The sequence below is a fragment of the Ceratotherium simum genome, chromosome 29 (genome assembly GCF_057802395.1).
Source record: "Ceratotherium simum simum isolate JZ-2026a chromosome 29, ASM5780239v1, whole genome shotgun sequence".
Lineage (NCBI taxonomy): Eukaryota > Metazoa > Chordata > Mammalia > Perissodactyla > Rhinocerotidae > Ceratotherium > Ceratotherium simum.
This window is the reverse complement of record NC_141928.1, coordinates 36,261,929-36,277,329: the sequence shown is the minus strand read 5'-3', so window position 1 is coordinate 36,277,329 and position 15,401 is coordinate 36,261,929.

The following is a 15,401-nucleotide window of genomic DNA, read 5'->3' as shown; positions in this document are numbered from 1 at the left end:
CCACTTTGTAAAGTCGTCTCTTACTTTATTGATTTAACATGACAGCAAGAATATTAGCATTTCTTTTTATATTCGATGAGTGTATAAACAAAGAAAACAATTTAAGATGAGACTCTGCCTTCCAAGAGATGTTGGTGGTTTCAGTTACTTGGGGTCCTGAAGGAGTAATTGAGATGTTCCTCATAGAACGCAGAGAGAGGCAGGGCTGTCTCAGATGATGACCCTGAGCGTCAGGGAGGTAGCATCTTGGCCCCCAGCAGCACCCCATCCCCGTAGCTAAGTCCACTTGTGTCCCCTACAAGCTCCTCTAACCCCAGGTGCTGAGACCATCCCTTCCCTTGTCAGATTTAAGTCAAAGGACCAAGGTTAGGGGGGACGGTGAATTCTCCCTTTATGTTATGGAGAAAGTCAAGATAAATGACCTTCCCTCAACCATCAAGTTTTGCTTTTCCTTTTTTCCCAAGCTGGTGATAATACGAACAATTGCGCGTTACTTTATAGTTTGAACACATGGTCAAATAACGTAATCTAATGTGGTCCTGGTGAGAGCCTTGTACGGACAACGTAGGCGAGACGCAGGACGCTTAAGTGGTTTGGCCAAAACCCCTTTCAGCCGGTAAGTGATGGCTCCCGAATCCCAGCCCTGGTCTCTGGAGTACAGATCCCTGGCCCTTTCGCCTTCCTGTGCAGACCTGAAGCCCTGCTTTCAGACAGGCACAAAATGCCGTGTAAAATGTCAAACAAAAGTCCCGCTGTCCTCGGCTGTGTGGAATTGGAAGAGATTTCAATCCGACAGAATTAATGGGCTTACGACAAAATCCTTCTAATTCCTCAGTCAACTCGTCTGAGCCCTCGTGTTGGGCCCTCCGTTGCCTGGTTTTCATCCGTGCCTGACAGATGGTGCGCATTCAGAATCAAAAGCACGCAGGGCTGGGAGGTGGCTCTGGGTTTCATAAAGGCCACAGGTGTTCTGGTCCGCCTTTCTGCTTCACCCTTCTCACACTTTGCCAGACGACAAAGACATGACGACAAGGATGGTTTACCTTTCTGAGGGGGTTTGCTGTGAAGGGCAGCTTCCATTTGCCTGCCTGCATTTTCCCTGGGAAAGTAGGACTCTCAAAAATAGCTCCAAAACGTTGAATCTGGATGGTAGCTCGGGCTTAAATCAGAATAAGGAAAGATTTTTCTAAAAGACTAGAGTGAAGTTAAAACAGCATTCTCACCAGGACACGTGTGAGACTGAGGTCTCTGGAATTTGCTGGTGACAGCCAGAAAATAGTGAGAAAGGAGCTGAACTGTTTGTGTTTGCTCTCTAAAGCAGATAAACTCCACCATGAAATGCATGCCCTTTGCCATGTGACATCACTGCAAATAAATATAGTTTCCCAAGCCAGAGGCTGGTAGGACCCTAAATGGAACTTCTCAATCTTTTATTCTAACCCCTCAAGTGTTCCAGAAAGGCTGGGCTGGAAGACATGTAATTTCCCAGTCTGGGTCTCAGTTTCCACATCTATAAAATGAAGGATTTTGAACACACAACCATTGACGGTCTTTCTAGTATAGTATCTATTATTTTTACATCAATTCAATTTAACAAACAGCACTGGACACTATCCTATGGCAGGGCTTGGTCCCAGCTCTGACAGTGCATCAGATACAAGTCTCCTGCCCACAATGAGCCGCTGTTCACTGGGAGGGATGAGGCCAGTGCGGAGCTTGTAAGACAACACCAAGCCTGGTAGATGTATAGCACGGGGGATGCAGGGGCCAAAAGAGTAGTGGAAGGAGCGATTCCGTCCAGACGAAGAGATGAGGAAAGACGTTGTGGAGCAGGTGGCATTTGATCGTGCCTTGAAGGATGAGAAGGTTTCAACATGTGGAGATGAGGAGGAAAGGAATTCTAGGCAAGGGAAGAGCATGAGCAGAGGCAGGGAAGTAGGAAAGAGCAGGGCTGGTCCATATTATCATGAGATGAACGTGCCTGGGACATAAGGCCTGAGCAGGGGAGTCATTAGGAGGCCGTGAACGCTAAGGCAAGGGGTGTGTAATTAATTCAGTGGGTACTGGGGAGCCATTGAAGGCCTGAAGAAGAGATGGAATTATACTTTAGGAATATTAATCTGGCAAAATAGTCATATTGGTTTTCCTAAAGGCCCCCCAGGTGGGAGAAGCTGAGATTAGAACCCACTCAGGCTGACTCCCAAGCTTGCACATATAACTTTCCAAGAAGGCCGTAGAAACACTTTAGATGAGCTTCAAATCTACAACTGCTGTGATTAGTCACCTGTGTCCTATCCAGAGGGATACGCTGGGAGAAAAACGACATCTGACAGGAAAGAGTGGAGATTCACTTGCTAATTCCTAGGTGTAGTGAGTTGAATGGTGGCCCCCCAAAAGATATGTCCACATTCTAATCCCTGCTCCCTGTAAATATTACCTCTTATGGCGAAAGATGTGAATAAGTTCAAGATCTTGCGAGGAGGAACTTACCCTGGATCATTTGGGTAGCCCTACATGCCATCACATGTATCCTTATAAGACAGACACACAGAGAAGAGGAGGAAGAAGCAGTGTGACCACGGAGATGGATGTGATGTGGCCATCTCTGGAGTGATGGCCTGAGGCCACTGGCAGCTGGAAGAGGCCCAGAACGGATTCTCCCCCAGAGCCTCGGGAAGGAGTGCAGCCCTGCAACACCTTGATTTCAGACTTCTGGCCTCCAGAACTGTGAGGAATAAATTTCTGTTGTTTTAAGCCACCAAGGCTGTGGTAATTTGTCACAAAAGCCACAAGAAACTAATATACCAGGTTACCTTTTGTTAAATTTAATTAACTCATTCGAATTGGTAATACATGCATATGGTTCACAATTTTAGAGGGTAAAGGGTCCATGCTGAAAAGGAAATCCCCCTCCTTTCCAGGCCCACAGCCCCCAGTTTTCCTCCCAGGAGGCATCCACTGTTATTGGCCTTAAATGACCATTTAATCTTGTGTATGTGTGTGTGTAACTACAGAATTCTGCAGATCATCCCAAACTAATTTGGAAAGTAGCATGTGGTCATGGGGTAACAAAAACAGACCTTATCATTGCAGACAGACCTGGTTCAAATTCCTTCCCCATTCCAACACATATACAGGGTTTCTCTGGGCAGCTCCTCAACCTCCAAGGGCCTTGGTTTCCTGGTCTGTAAAATGGGGATGATGATGTCTCCCACCTCCAGGACTGCTGTGAGGATTAAGCAAGATGATGTGGGTGAAGCTCGCAGCAGAGACAGGTATGAGGCTGCATAGGGAGTTCCCATCTCGTGAACTAATGTCACTGCTGCTCACATGGCCTATTGGAGGCACTTCTCAGCCCAGCATTTCTCCACTTGGAATCAGCCAGCACGTCTTTGGCCAACAGGACTCAGAGAGATGGCTGCATTCTTGTCATTCTGGGGCTATTTCTGACTGTCTATGGTATCTTCTTTAAGTGTTGATGGAAAACCAAGGTTACATCATATCCGTAAGCCAGTTTTTTAACCCCCTAAAGAGACGTAGTGAGCATTAGGGGGAAGCAGATGTGCTTGGGCTATAGACAGGATTCTGGGCTTTCGTCCACGCTATTCATTCACTTGCAATGCCTTTTGTCCCCAGTACAAAGAGTCCAATGGCAACTATGCAATGGGATCCTCAATGTAATAGAATACAGGAGTTAGGGAATTCAAACCCACTTATTTATGCAGCAACTTTGACCAAGACTCTTCTGCTTGCTAAGCCTCAGTTTTTTTTATCTGTGAAATGGGGATAATGCTCTTTTTCCTACCTATCTCAGAGTTGGCATGTGGGTTACAGAGAAAGACTCAGGGACCAACTTAGACATTACCTACTCCATCCTTTATTTTACAGATGAGGAAATTGGCACCCAGAAAGGCAAGACACCAGCCCATGATTACCCAGCGAGTCAGTAGCTGAGCTGGGGCTAGAACTCAGCATTCAGAGAAATTCCTTTCCTCTTTAGCAGGCTGATGAAATGTATGTGATAAACCATAACATACTATGTAAATGTCATTTGAGGTCACTCGTCTTAACGATGGCTAGACCACGGTCTACCTGAGTTTCTTTTGCTAAAGTTCCATCCCAAATGGATGCAAGTCCCAAGCCTCTGCTTTTCAGCCCTTGAAGGAAGGCTCTGGGTATTTGAATTAGCCCTGCAACTATGGGCCTCTAGTCCTAATCCCCTCCTGACCACTGCCTGCCCATGACAGCAGTGACTTCAGCTGCCCCTCTGTGCCCCTTGATCAGGAATGCAGGGAATGAGCCTTGTGCATAGGCCACTTGACCTTCTGCAGGGTGACATGGTGATGGGGACAGGGGCGGGGAACCTTTTAGTGGCAAATGATTCTTACCCGGATTGGGTAAACATTCTTTAAACCCACACATAACGCTCAAATATTTGTCTCCCTGACTTGGACTTTATTCTTTCCAAATTGTATAAAACTGAAAACCAACTTGGGAGGTTTCTAACAAATGTTTGCCACAATCCAAAATGAAATGTCTTCTTTCTTTTTATCTATCATTAAAAACAAAACAACAAACTATACTATCTAGAGAAACAAGGTTGTTTACATTGTGTGGGGAAAGTAGTGTTTGAATCAGCAGAAACAGGCAGAAAGGAGAATTGGCCTCCTTCCTCTGTAACAGCTGCAACCCAGCACCCTGTTTTCCTTCTCTCGTAGCTAGAGACACCAAAAATAATAAGTACATAAACAGTAGAATTTAAGGGATCAATCAGTTTTCGCTTAAAACTAATTTGATGGTCTAGGATGAAATGGTATGTACAGAGAGGTCCCCTGGGGAATATATACTCACTTTGCCAGTGCGTTTTATACTTTTACATGTTTCCATGTTACTAATTCGCATCCTTCCACTTCAGCTTGAAGAACTCCTGATTCTTATTCCAACCGAGCTTTACCCTGATGGCTGCAAAATGATCATCTTCCAGCCTCGCACTCCCTTCACGTTTATTGGTTGGCATTTCACTGGGAGCTAGAGCCCTTTCCTCTTCTGTATGTATTCATCCATTTATCATGGATCTATTTATTATCAGTACAGGTTCATAGGTTCCTATATTTTCAATGGTTTATTTTTCTTTGTTTTCTTAATTATTTTCATGCTCAAATTCTGCCATATTTGGCTGTTGGGAGCCTCCTCGAGCTGATTCCCGTGTCCTTTATGTCTGAACGCTGCCTTTCTTTCCAGTGCAACAAGATGTACCAAGTTCATCTTGTAAAAGAAAAGCATGGGGATTAGAAAAAGGGAAAGTGGCACTCAGCATTGGCAATTATAGGTATTAATTAAGAATAATTATTCTAAGTATTTAACACACAAAGAAATAACTATGCCTAGAAAAAAGGAAAGACTAGAAGAAAATGCTAGAAAACTAGAAGAAACTCTGTTGGGATTATGAGAATTTTCTTCATATTGCTCTTTTTTCTGTATATCCCAGATTTTATGTGATGAGAATGTATTATTTTTATAACAGGAAAAATTCCATAAAAAGTTTTTTCTTTTTAAGAATAATGGAGTGGGCCAGCTCTGAGAACATTACAAGGATTAATAAATATGTTAACAAACACTAATAAAAATGCACTGAAAACACTTCTTCATCATTGTCAATCACGTTGTCAAAACAAAGGCCTGTGCTGACCCAGGTCTCAGGAAACCTAAGCTCCCAGACCTGGCTCTGCCACGTGCGCCTGGGTAACTATCGGCAAATCACCTCATCAGTTTGGGCTTCAATTTCCTCATCTGAAAAAGGAGATAATAATTTCTTATTATTAAGCGGTATAATGAGGCTCAAATGAAATCATATATACGAAAACGCCTTTAAAACACTACAAAGGTAAGTGGTTTTCTTAAAGAGCTTTTAAAAAATATTTGCTTACTGCTTTGTTGAAAGGTTAAATTTTTGGCAGTTTCCTTTTTAGGTGAGTGGCAGAGAAGCCCCCTGGGAGTCTCCATGAGCCTGCCTGGGTTCCGCCTTACAGCCGAGGCCGCAGCGTCTCCTTGGCTGCATGTTTAGTTGGGGTCATGCAAGCTTGGGAGGAAGAGGAGTCGTGTGAAGGTGATTTGTTAGGAGGTGGCCCCAGGCAACCATATAAGGAAGTGGAGAGGTAGGACTGGAAAGAGAAGGAGGCCCAGCAAGGGCACCTCCTCAAGCAAGCTACTCTGAGGGAAGGCCGGTGCAGCCCACAAGTCACAGGTGAAAGTCACAGCCCGGAGTCGTCCTGGTCGGGGGCAAGGGAGCTGGAGTATTTATACCCCTGTACCCATCAGTTACCGGAAAAGGGCGAGGGGTGGGCAATCTCCCGGCACGTCCAGGTTCCTGTGTGCAGGAGAGCAGACTCCAGCAGCCCTGAGGTCTGTCCTCTGATGAGGAGACGCAGATGTTGGCCACAGGTGGGCTCCAAAATGCTAAAGGGATCCCAGTGACAACATCAGGCCAAAGAAGGCTGGACATTCAACACAAAAGAAATAAAGTGACAACCAGTGTCACACATAGGACAGGCCTTTGGGAGGCACCACAGTTAGATACATGGAGACGGGGCCCAGAGATGTTGAGTGACTTGCCCAGGGTCACACAGGTGGCAGTCAAGATTCCAGCCCTGGTCTGCCCAGGTGCAGTCCACCCGGTCTATCCCAAGCCCATGCACCCTCTCTATGCTGTGCTGCTCACGACACTGGGACTAATGCCTTTTCTATGGAGGGCCACTCCTAGGGAATCCTTCATGTGCCACCCCTTATAGACACCCCTGCCTTCAGTAATCCTGCAGTCCCCGTGGGTGTCCTCAGGATGGCATTAGCAGCCCCTCCCCATAGTCACCCCTCTCTTCTTGAATTTGTCCAACACAAGGCAGCAGGATGGATTGAATCACGACTTTATGAACTCCAAAGAGAGACGCCTATGTCTCAGATACAGGGTGGCCCGTCTCCTGGCTGCAAAGACGTTATTAGTGACTTGGAGAGAGTCAGTTAGATAAACAGGTACCATCCCAAACAAAAGACCTTGTGAGCTCATCTTCTTGTTTCTCCTTTATTGTACTTAAAGGCAATTTCCCCACATCCTGCATTCTGAACATGAGCGAACATGTGAAGGAGCCAGACACACAGGAGCTCAAGTCACGCAGACCTTGCGTCTAGCTAGGGAGCAACGGTCTGGAGGCCCTGGCCCATCGCCGGCCCTGCCACACACTAGCTGAGGGATCTTGGGTAAGATGGATACTCTTTTCAGGTCTGAGCATCCTCATTCATAAAGTGGTAAAGCCACACCCACCCCCTAATGGGACTGTGAGGGTCTACGACGTATCTAGAGGGCTTCATAAAATGTCGAGTTCAATGCACACGTAAAGGTATTGTTATCCACATTTGTTCTACCAGCATGATGTTTATAAGAGCAAATGCAGCCGCTCTCCTTTCTCAGGATCATTGAGCCAACACCCTCAGACACCCAGACACCACCCCAGAGTTAGGATACACACTTGGCAGGCCTCTGGGCAGCTGTACCAGATGACATGAACCCATGCGCCTTCCTCACAGTGAAGCAACCAGGCTCTAACGCCCAGCATATTTTCTTCTAGGCAATCCTAGCAAGCTTCGTTGGGTCCGGTTTCTCAGAGTAGAAGCAAACAAAGACTCAAGAAGTTGGCCCACTGACCCTAGCAAAAAGCAATATTTAACAGCCTGACAGGAGAAATGTCCAGAAGAGTATAAATGACAGCTGTATTCACTCAAAATCATAGTCTGGGGTCGAAAGCCGACACATTCCAGGAGCCCCTGGTGTGGGTAAAGACACTAAGAAACAAGTTGCTTTGTGGTCTGTGCTCTCTATTTAACAGTGCAGGGAAACCTAGTACAAAAGTTGACAGAAAAATGTCCAATAGCACCAGGAATGAAAACAAAAGCACATTAAACAATAATGAAGTCTATGATGTTTAAATTAGTATGTATTTTCTGAAAGGAAAACACTCGATGCTGGTGAAGATGAGGTAAAACTGGTTCCAGAAAACCAAAAACTATATAAATGTCTCAAAATAAAGGAAAGGTACAATGAATTTTAATTAAATAAAATATGACATTCTGCATCCACTAATAGTGGAAAATTTGGAAACTATGCAGGAATGTGGAAAATGTTTATGATATCACGTGAGAAACCACAAGACACTAAATTGCGTGTACAGACCAAATACAACTGCCCACAACTATATGCCTAAGAAGAAGAGACTAGAAGGAATATCACTGTGCCTTCCTTCTTTCCATCCCCTCCTTCCTTATCACTTTACAGGTAGGGAAACTGAGGCCAAGTGGCTGTACCTGCTGTTGAGAACCTGTCCCCACAGTGTCCATGTGGCCTGCAGGAACACCTGAAGGGGCAGAGAGGAGGAGCTGGTGACCACGCACCAGGAGGGTCGGGCCATAGAAGACTTCTGGGGCTGGGGCGGAGAGGGCTGGCTCCACACATGGCTTTGGCACAAGCTTACTAAGCAATGGAGCCCACTCCATGACAGGCCCTGAGGGACAGAAACAGGTCAGACCTGGTGCCCGCCCTCACGGACCCCATGGGAAGGAGAGATGGCCTCTACCTGAAGTGATGAGGGAAGGCATCAAGGAGGAAGTGGCGTTTGGACCTTGAAGCAGAGTGAGGACACGTGGCATGCTCGTGGGAGCTGACTGCTAAATTTCCAGGAATCTCACATGCCAGTGCTTAGACATAGCCATTATTAGAAATAAATTATATAAGCTTACAATTTGCTAAATAATAGTTGAAACAAAGATAATACTCAAATTGTTTTAATTGAAAATAATTCTAATTATTTTACTTTATTTCATCATTATCTATGCCCTTGAGGTTGTTTACATCTACCGTATCTGTACGGTGGGAATACTATATAACGGTGCGCCATTGTGCATTTCTTCCCAACTCCGGTTCAGTGACATCACGTCAAAAGCTTGAAACCGGCAACAGTGGGAGTATTTACACAAGGAAATGGGCAAATGCTACAAATCAGAACTTGGTTTAATGTTTTGTTCGTTGTCTAGAGTTTAGACTCTGGACTTTAAAAAGTGATGGAGAAAATGTTAGTAACGCAGATTAAATGTAAAAGTCTGTCGTGCCTATAATTTTTTTATGTCATGTCCATAGTTTTTTTCTATCATGAATAGCACCAAAACATGAGGAAGTTCTTCTAATACTTGAAAACTCTTATCTGATTCAGCAAAAAAGTTATCTTTGTCGTTGATGAATGAGTGAAGTTCCATTATATGTCCTCATTATTTCAAATTTGTCTTACTCATTAGTGTAAATGAAAACATCAGTCAACTCTCCTGAAAGAACTTAACTCCATGAGGAGTGACTTCTTTGTTAAAGCCTACGGTAACCAGCATTTATTTGCTCATAATTTGATTTTGTGACACTATTGTTGGTGATAGAATTATAAAAACTGATAGTGGATTTTACAAGGAATAGCAGCATGAAGTTAAAGGTGTATGGAATTTACAATAAAGAATATTGCATGTTATTATTTGTAAAACGTATGCTACATGTTTTTATATCAGGAAAATGTATAGTAAACTTATGTACAGATATATATGCATACATCTTTTTTTAGGAGACATTGACCAACACACCACTGGTAAGGACTCAGGCAGGCAGACAGGGCAGGGATGGGTAGAGAGAGTACAGCAGGGATTATAAAATGGGTTCGATAGCAGAGTGACACTGCAGGAGATGCTGCTATCTCCCTGCCGCCAGCATCCTCACTACCATAGATTCCTCTGGCCCCGGTCCCTGGCTCAAACAGCTTTCAGGAGGAAAGAGGAGGCTCTGGATGGGGCGGCTCCCGACCTCCCAGTGAGAGAGACTGGCTGGAGGTTGTGCTGAGCCGACCACTCCAGGAGGAAATGCCTTGGGGCCATTGGAGAGAGGGGACCCTGTACCTTCAAAGCATCCCACAGGTGGGACAGCCAGAACCGGGAGGGCCCAGAGATCTCCTCACACAGTGCCAGCCCTCTCGAGGTCAAAGAGGAGACAAATCCAAGAAGGTCAAGTTAGGGCAGGGATGGGAGGTACCGGCAGGCTGAGCTGTCTTCAGGGGGCTCTGTGCACCCAGTGAGACCCGTGCTTCTGCCCTTCAAGGACACAGTGCAGCCCAATGGCATCATTTCTCTGCCTGATCCTGCCCTCACTCTGAATTCTAGTGAGACAGGAAACTCCAAGAAGCTCTCTGCCCTTCACTGTGCCTGCCTGTCCTTGCTTTCCTTTTACCATGGTTGAATCACTACTTAACTTTTCTTGTATATTTTTAAATCTCTGTGTCTGTAGTCAGATTTCTCCTTCAACCCCTGCCCTCATTTTTATTCTTGATGTGGTTTGTGTCTTTTCTTTTTTTCCTTAATTATTCCTAAGTCCAGTCTATTTTATCAGTTTTTCAAAGAACTGGCTTTTTGTTCTGTTGATCATCTGTACTGGTTTTTTTTTCTTTTTTCTTTTTTTTTTTTTTGCTTAATTTGGTTGTTTCTATTTCAAGAATTTCTAATTTTAAGTTCATCAATTTCATCCTTCTACTTCCTCTGTGTTTATTTTATTCTTTTTCTAGTCCCTTAGATTGAAAGTTTAGTGATCCCACTCATTTTTAAATTTTCTCTTTAATAGTGAGAACAGTCAAAGCTATAAATTTCCCTCTGAGCACTGCTTTGGCAACTTCTCACAGCTCTGATATCCAAGCATTCAGCAAATATTATTAAGTACCTACTATGTACCAGGAACTAAGAAATGGTGCTCTCATTGTCATACAGTTCTAAATAGTGTTATTTCCATTTGGATTTCTCCTTAACCCAAGAGTTATTTACAAGTGTATTTGTTTCCAGGTGTATGGATTTGTAAGGGGAAGCTATCTTTCAATAACTGAATTCTAAATGCTTTGCATTCTGGTCGGTGAATATGGTTTGCGTGATGGCGGTGTTTTGAAGTTCACTGAGATTTCCACTACTTACTTTTTGCTTAACATTTTTTTAAAAATTGAAGTATAATACACACTCAGTAAAGCACATACAGATTAAGCGTACAGCTTGATGAATTTTTCGGTGATAGAATTATAAAACTGATAGCAGATTTTACAAGGAATAGCAGCACTGAAGTTAAAGGTGTATGGAATTTAGAATAAAGAGTATTGCGAATTATTATTTGTCAGTTATATGCTACACATTCTTTGTATCAGGAAAATGTATAGTAAACTTATGTACAGATATATATGCATATGTCTTTTTGTAGGAGAGCCTCTGTTAAATGTTGACCAACACATCACTGGTAAGGACTCAGGCAGGAAGAGACATATCACAGAATAGTGTGGCCTTTGGAATCAGACAGACCTGAGGTCAAATCCTAGCTCCTCTCCTTGAAGCAAATAAATGGAGGTTTCTGAAAGTCGGGCCCAATCTTGAGAATGGGATTAGAGCTGATGTGAGGATTACAGCTAACACACATGAAGTGCCTGGCACGTGGTATGTGCTGAATAAATGGATGTGATTATTATTAGGAGGAAGTCCTGTCACACCGTCTGGAATATTACCCAGGCTGGGTGGCAAAAGCGGAGGGAGGAAGGAATGTTGGCTTTCCCAATGCCTTACCTACTGTCTCTAGGTTCTTCCTTCCTCCTCTGATCCGCATGCCTGAACTCCAAGTTCAATGGACACGTTCCATTGGACGCCCATTTCCTGAGCTGTGGCTGTGGGCTGGGTCCTACAAGGGGCACTGGGCTTTCAGTTTCTGCCCGCACAGAGCACCCGACTCGACAGACAGGCAGGTGTGGATATGGAGAGCTACAGTAGAGAGGACCAAGGGAGAGTCTGGTGAGGGAGTGGAGTCTGGGGCGGGCCCCAGGGCCGAGGCAGGCGCCGGCAGGGAAAGCACACCTGATGGGTGCCAGCCTGGCAGTTTACAGGGGAACAAGCAGAGGGGCAGAGACTTGGGCAAACACTCCAGTGGCCCTAAACCTGGCTCGCCTGCCTCTCCATCTGTTTTGGAGTTTATCTTTTAGGGAAAGGTGGATTGATACAGTGTCAATAAAGAGCCCAGCAGATATGCAAGAGCTTAGTATGAACTTATAGGCATAAAGCAAATACATTAAACAAACTGAGATTCGTGAAGTCTTTTGTGCGCGTATCTGAGGCAATATGTCACAAAGAAGCAGGACAACCCCCTGCCCCCCGCCAGGGTGCATGTGAATTTGTGTTAATAAGTGGTGTTTACAAAGTATTTTGGTCTCAAAATCACATCCTCGTGGACATTCAGATGCAAGAGCAGGAACTCACCTAGGGCAACCCTTTCTCTCTTCAGGGCCAGGCCTCGAGCTTGGTGGGTCCTGGGAGTCGGGAGGCCTGCGCCCTAGCCAATCTGTGCCTGACTTGCTCTGTGACTGGGCAATTCCCTGACCCTCTCTGGGCCTCAGCATCCCTGTTTGTGAAATGTAAGCATTAGGCTAATTGCCTCCCCATGCTGTTTCAGATCCAGAGTTCTTGGATCTTGCCATCTTCTTTGGGTACTTGTAACAGCGCTGGGAGGCAGACATCATCATGCCCATTTTACAGATGGAGAGTCAAGGCTCAGAGGAGGGAAAAGTCAGAGGTCACCAAAGACTCAGATGCTGAGCCAGACCAGAACCCAGAGCCCACACCTTTCCTGGGTATACCTCCTAGAAATCACGTGTGTGCACAGGCGTGTGTACGTGCATGTGTGTGTATCAGGTCGCATGTTTCCACGTGTGCCACAGAGCTGCCCTGTGGTTGTTCCTGGATGCTGCATGTGCAGACTCGTTGTCTGGGCCGAACCTGTTCCAGGCAGTTCCACCCTTCGGGAGAAGGGATAAGGGGGCGGGGGCGTGAGCTACACCTACATTCTTGCGCTGTCCACTGCGTTCAGCTGTGGTAGCGCGGCCTCCTGCCTGCTGTGTACTTAGCCGAGTCTGAGTGACTCCATACACAGGCAGCGGGCCGGAACGCTCTCCTCCGAGCATCGCAACCGACAGCTCCCCTCACACCTGGGATCCGGGCCTGTGCGAGCGCTCAGGGCCCTCTTGCACATGCGCACAGAAACAAACACACGCACATCTACACACACCCACAAACACACACGCACGCACACACACTTAGCAAGTGTTTTCCCCCTCTGCCCCAGTTTTCTCATCAGTAAAGTGGGAGACAACTCGCCTTGCCTTGCCAGAGGATCCTTTGAGTTCAGAGACATGGAAGTTGGCTTTGCAAACCGTAAAGTCCTGGGAAGACCCTGCTGAGATAACACTCATCCAGTCTGCCCACATGAATAGCAGAGGACAGGACTTTTGTCTTTTTTTTAAATAATAAAATAAGCCATGTGGGCTACCTTTAAATGAGATTGGATAAATTTACTCTAGTTTTATCTTGATACAAAATCGATGATTTCAACCTCAGAATCACACTGTCTGGTGTGCCCGCCCCCTCAAATCTGGATTGGTTTGATTGCAGAGAATACCCTGACTCATGATTCAAAAGGAAGATGCTACAGTGAGGTGGTTAATAGAACGGACTCTGGAACCAGACTGCCTGGGTTCAAATCCCGGTTCTGCCACTTGCTAGTTGTGTCATGTTGCCTCAGATGTGTTATTTAATCGCTGTCAGGTGGGGTGACCACAGTACCTACTCCAACAGGTAGTTATGAGTGTCTGCACATGCAGCACTGCTCAATAAGAGTGGTTATTATCGTGTTTCTTGGAAGCAGAGTGGGTGGTGATGGACATATTCAAGGTCACTCAGTGGCTCCTTGCCAGTGCCGAGGGCAGCCCTGAGCTCTCCCGCGCCCCGTCCAGTCTGCGCTGGCTCTGGGGAAACCATCTGTTGGCAGAGGGGAAGGCAGCTACTCTACCCCAGCTCCCTGCCCACGGGGAGCGCCTGTTGTCCACAGCGCCCACGGGAGGTCTTAATGAGGGAAACTCAAGCTCTCACTGCTAAAAGCAAAAAGGTGGGCTCTCTACCAGTGCCAGTATCAATGTCACCACCATCTGTGCCTGGACACAAGGGTCTTGTGCAGAGGGTTTGAATCCCTAAGGGCTGTAAGGACCCAGAAATTTATCAGAAAAGAAATAAACTAAATGAAGAATTGGGCTTCAATTGCTGCTCTGCCCTGACAAGCTGGGTGACCTAGGCAAGGCACTTCACCTCTCTGAGCCTTTGGAGATGACAACATTGGTTGCAGTTCTTAAGGCTAGGATTTGATAGGATCACCAAAAGGTGTCAATAAAAACCATTTTCGGGGCTGGCCAGGTGGCATAGTGGTTAAGTTTTCGTGCTCTGCTTCAGCGGCCCAGGTTCGCCAGTCCAGACACACCACTTATCAAGCCATGCTGTGGCAGGCGTCCCACATATAAAGTAGAGGAAGATGGGCACGGATGTTAGCCCAGGGCCAACCTTCCTCAGCAAAAATAGGAGGATTGGCAACAGATGTTAGCTCGGGGCTAATCTTCCTCACCAAAAAAAAAAAAAGCATTTGCTCACCTTGGTGAAGTCCTGAGGAGACATCAAACATGGAGCTTGACTGTAACCTGCTAACCTGCTAAGCACCATCATAAGACCTTGTTACTGAAAATTACTTATGGGAGTAATTTTACTTGCAATTCAAATGCAGCACAAGAAGCCAAGACGCAAAAGGTCAAGTCCTGGGAGCTGAGTCTGTTCTGAAGGCGGCCGCCTAGAGGGTGACGGTGGGAACGGCTTCAGAGTATACACTGTGAATGAGCACTGTGGCAAAAGGGTTAAGTACATGGCTTTTGGTGTTGGCCAGAGCTGGGTTTGAATCCCTGCTTAGCCACTTGCTAATAGCTGAGCGACCTTAGGTAAGTCCCTTGACCCTCTTCCTTTCAGCTTCCTCTTCTGTAAAATGGGCATGATAACCACGGCCTTGGCTGTGCACAGGATTAGGTAAGGTGATGCAGCGAAGAGCTCCTGGCACATAGTGAGCCCAATAAATGGAAGATGCTGGGCTCATTTACGATTCTCTTGGTTTGGGGTGACAGAAATAAAACTCATGTAAAGAAATTTTATTTCTTAATAAAAAGGCTTAAGTAAATAAAAGTATTTTATTGTTTTAAGTAACCAAGAAGGGCAGGGGTGGAGCTGGCCTCAGGGAGGTCTGGGACCAGGGACTCAGACACCAAGACACTTTCTTCTGAGCTTCTCATCTCTAACCATTGGCTTCATTCGTCCTGCCACAGACAAGCTTCTCCTTAGGTGAGGAAATGGCTCCCAACAGCTCTAGGTTCACATCTTCATCATCCATCAGGAGAAGATTCTTTCCTACCAGCTAAAAAAAAAATCTCAAGAAAGGACTCTAATTT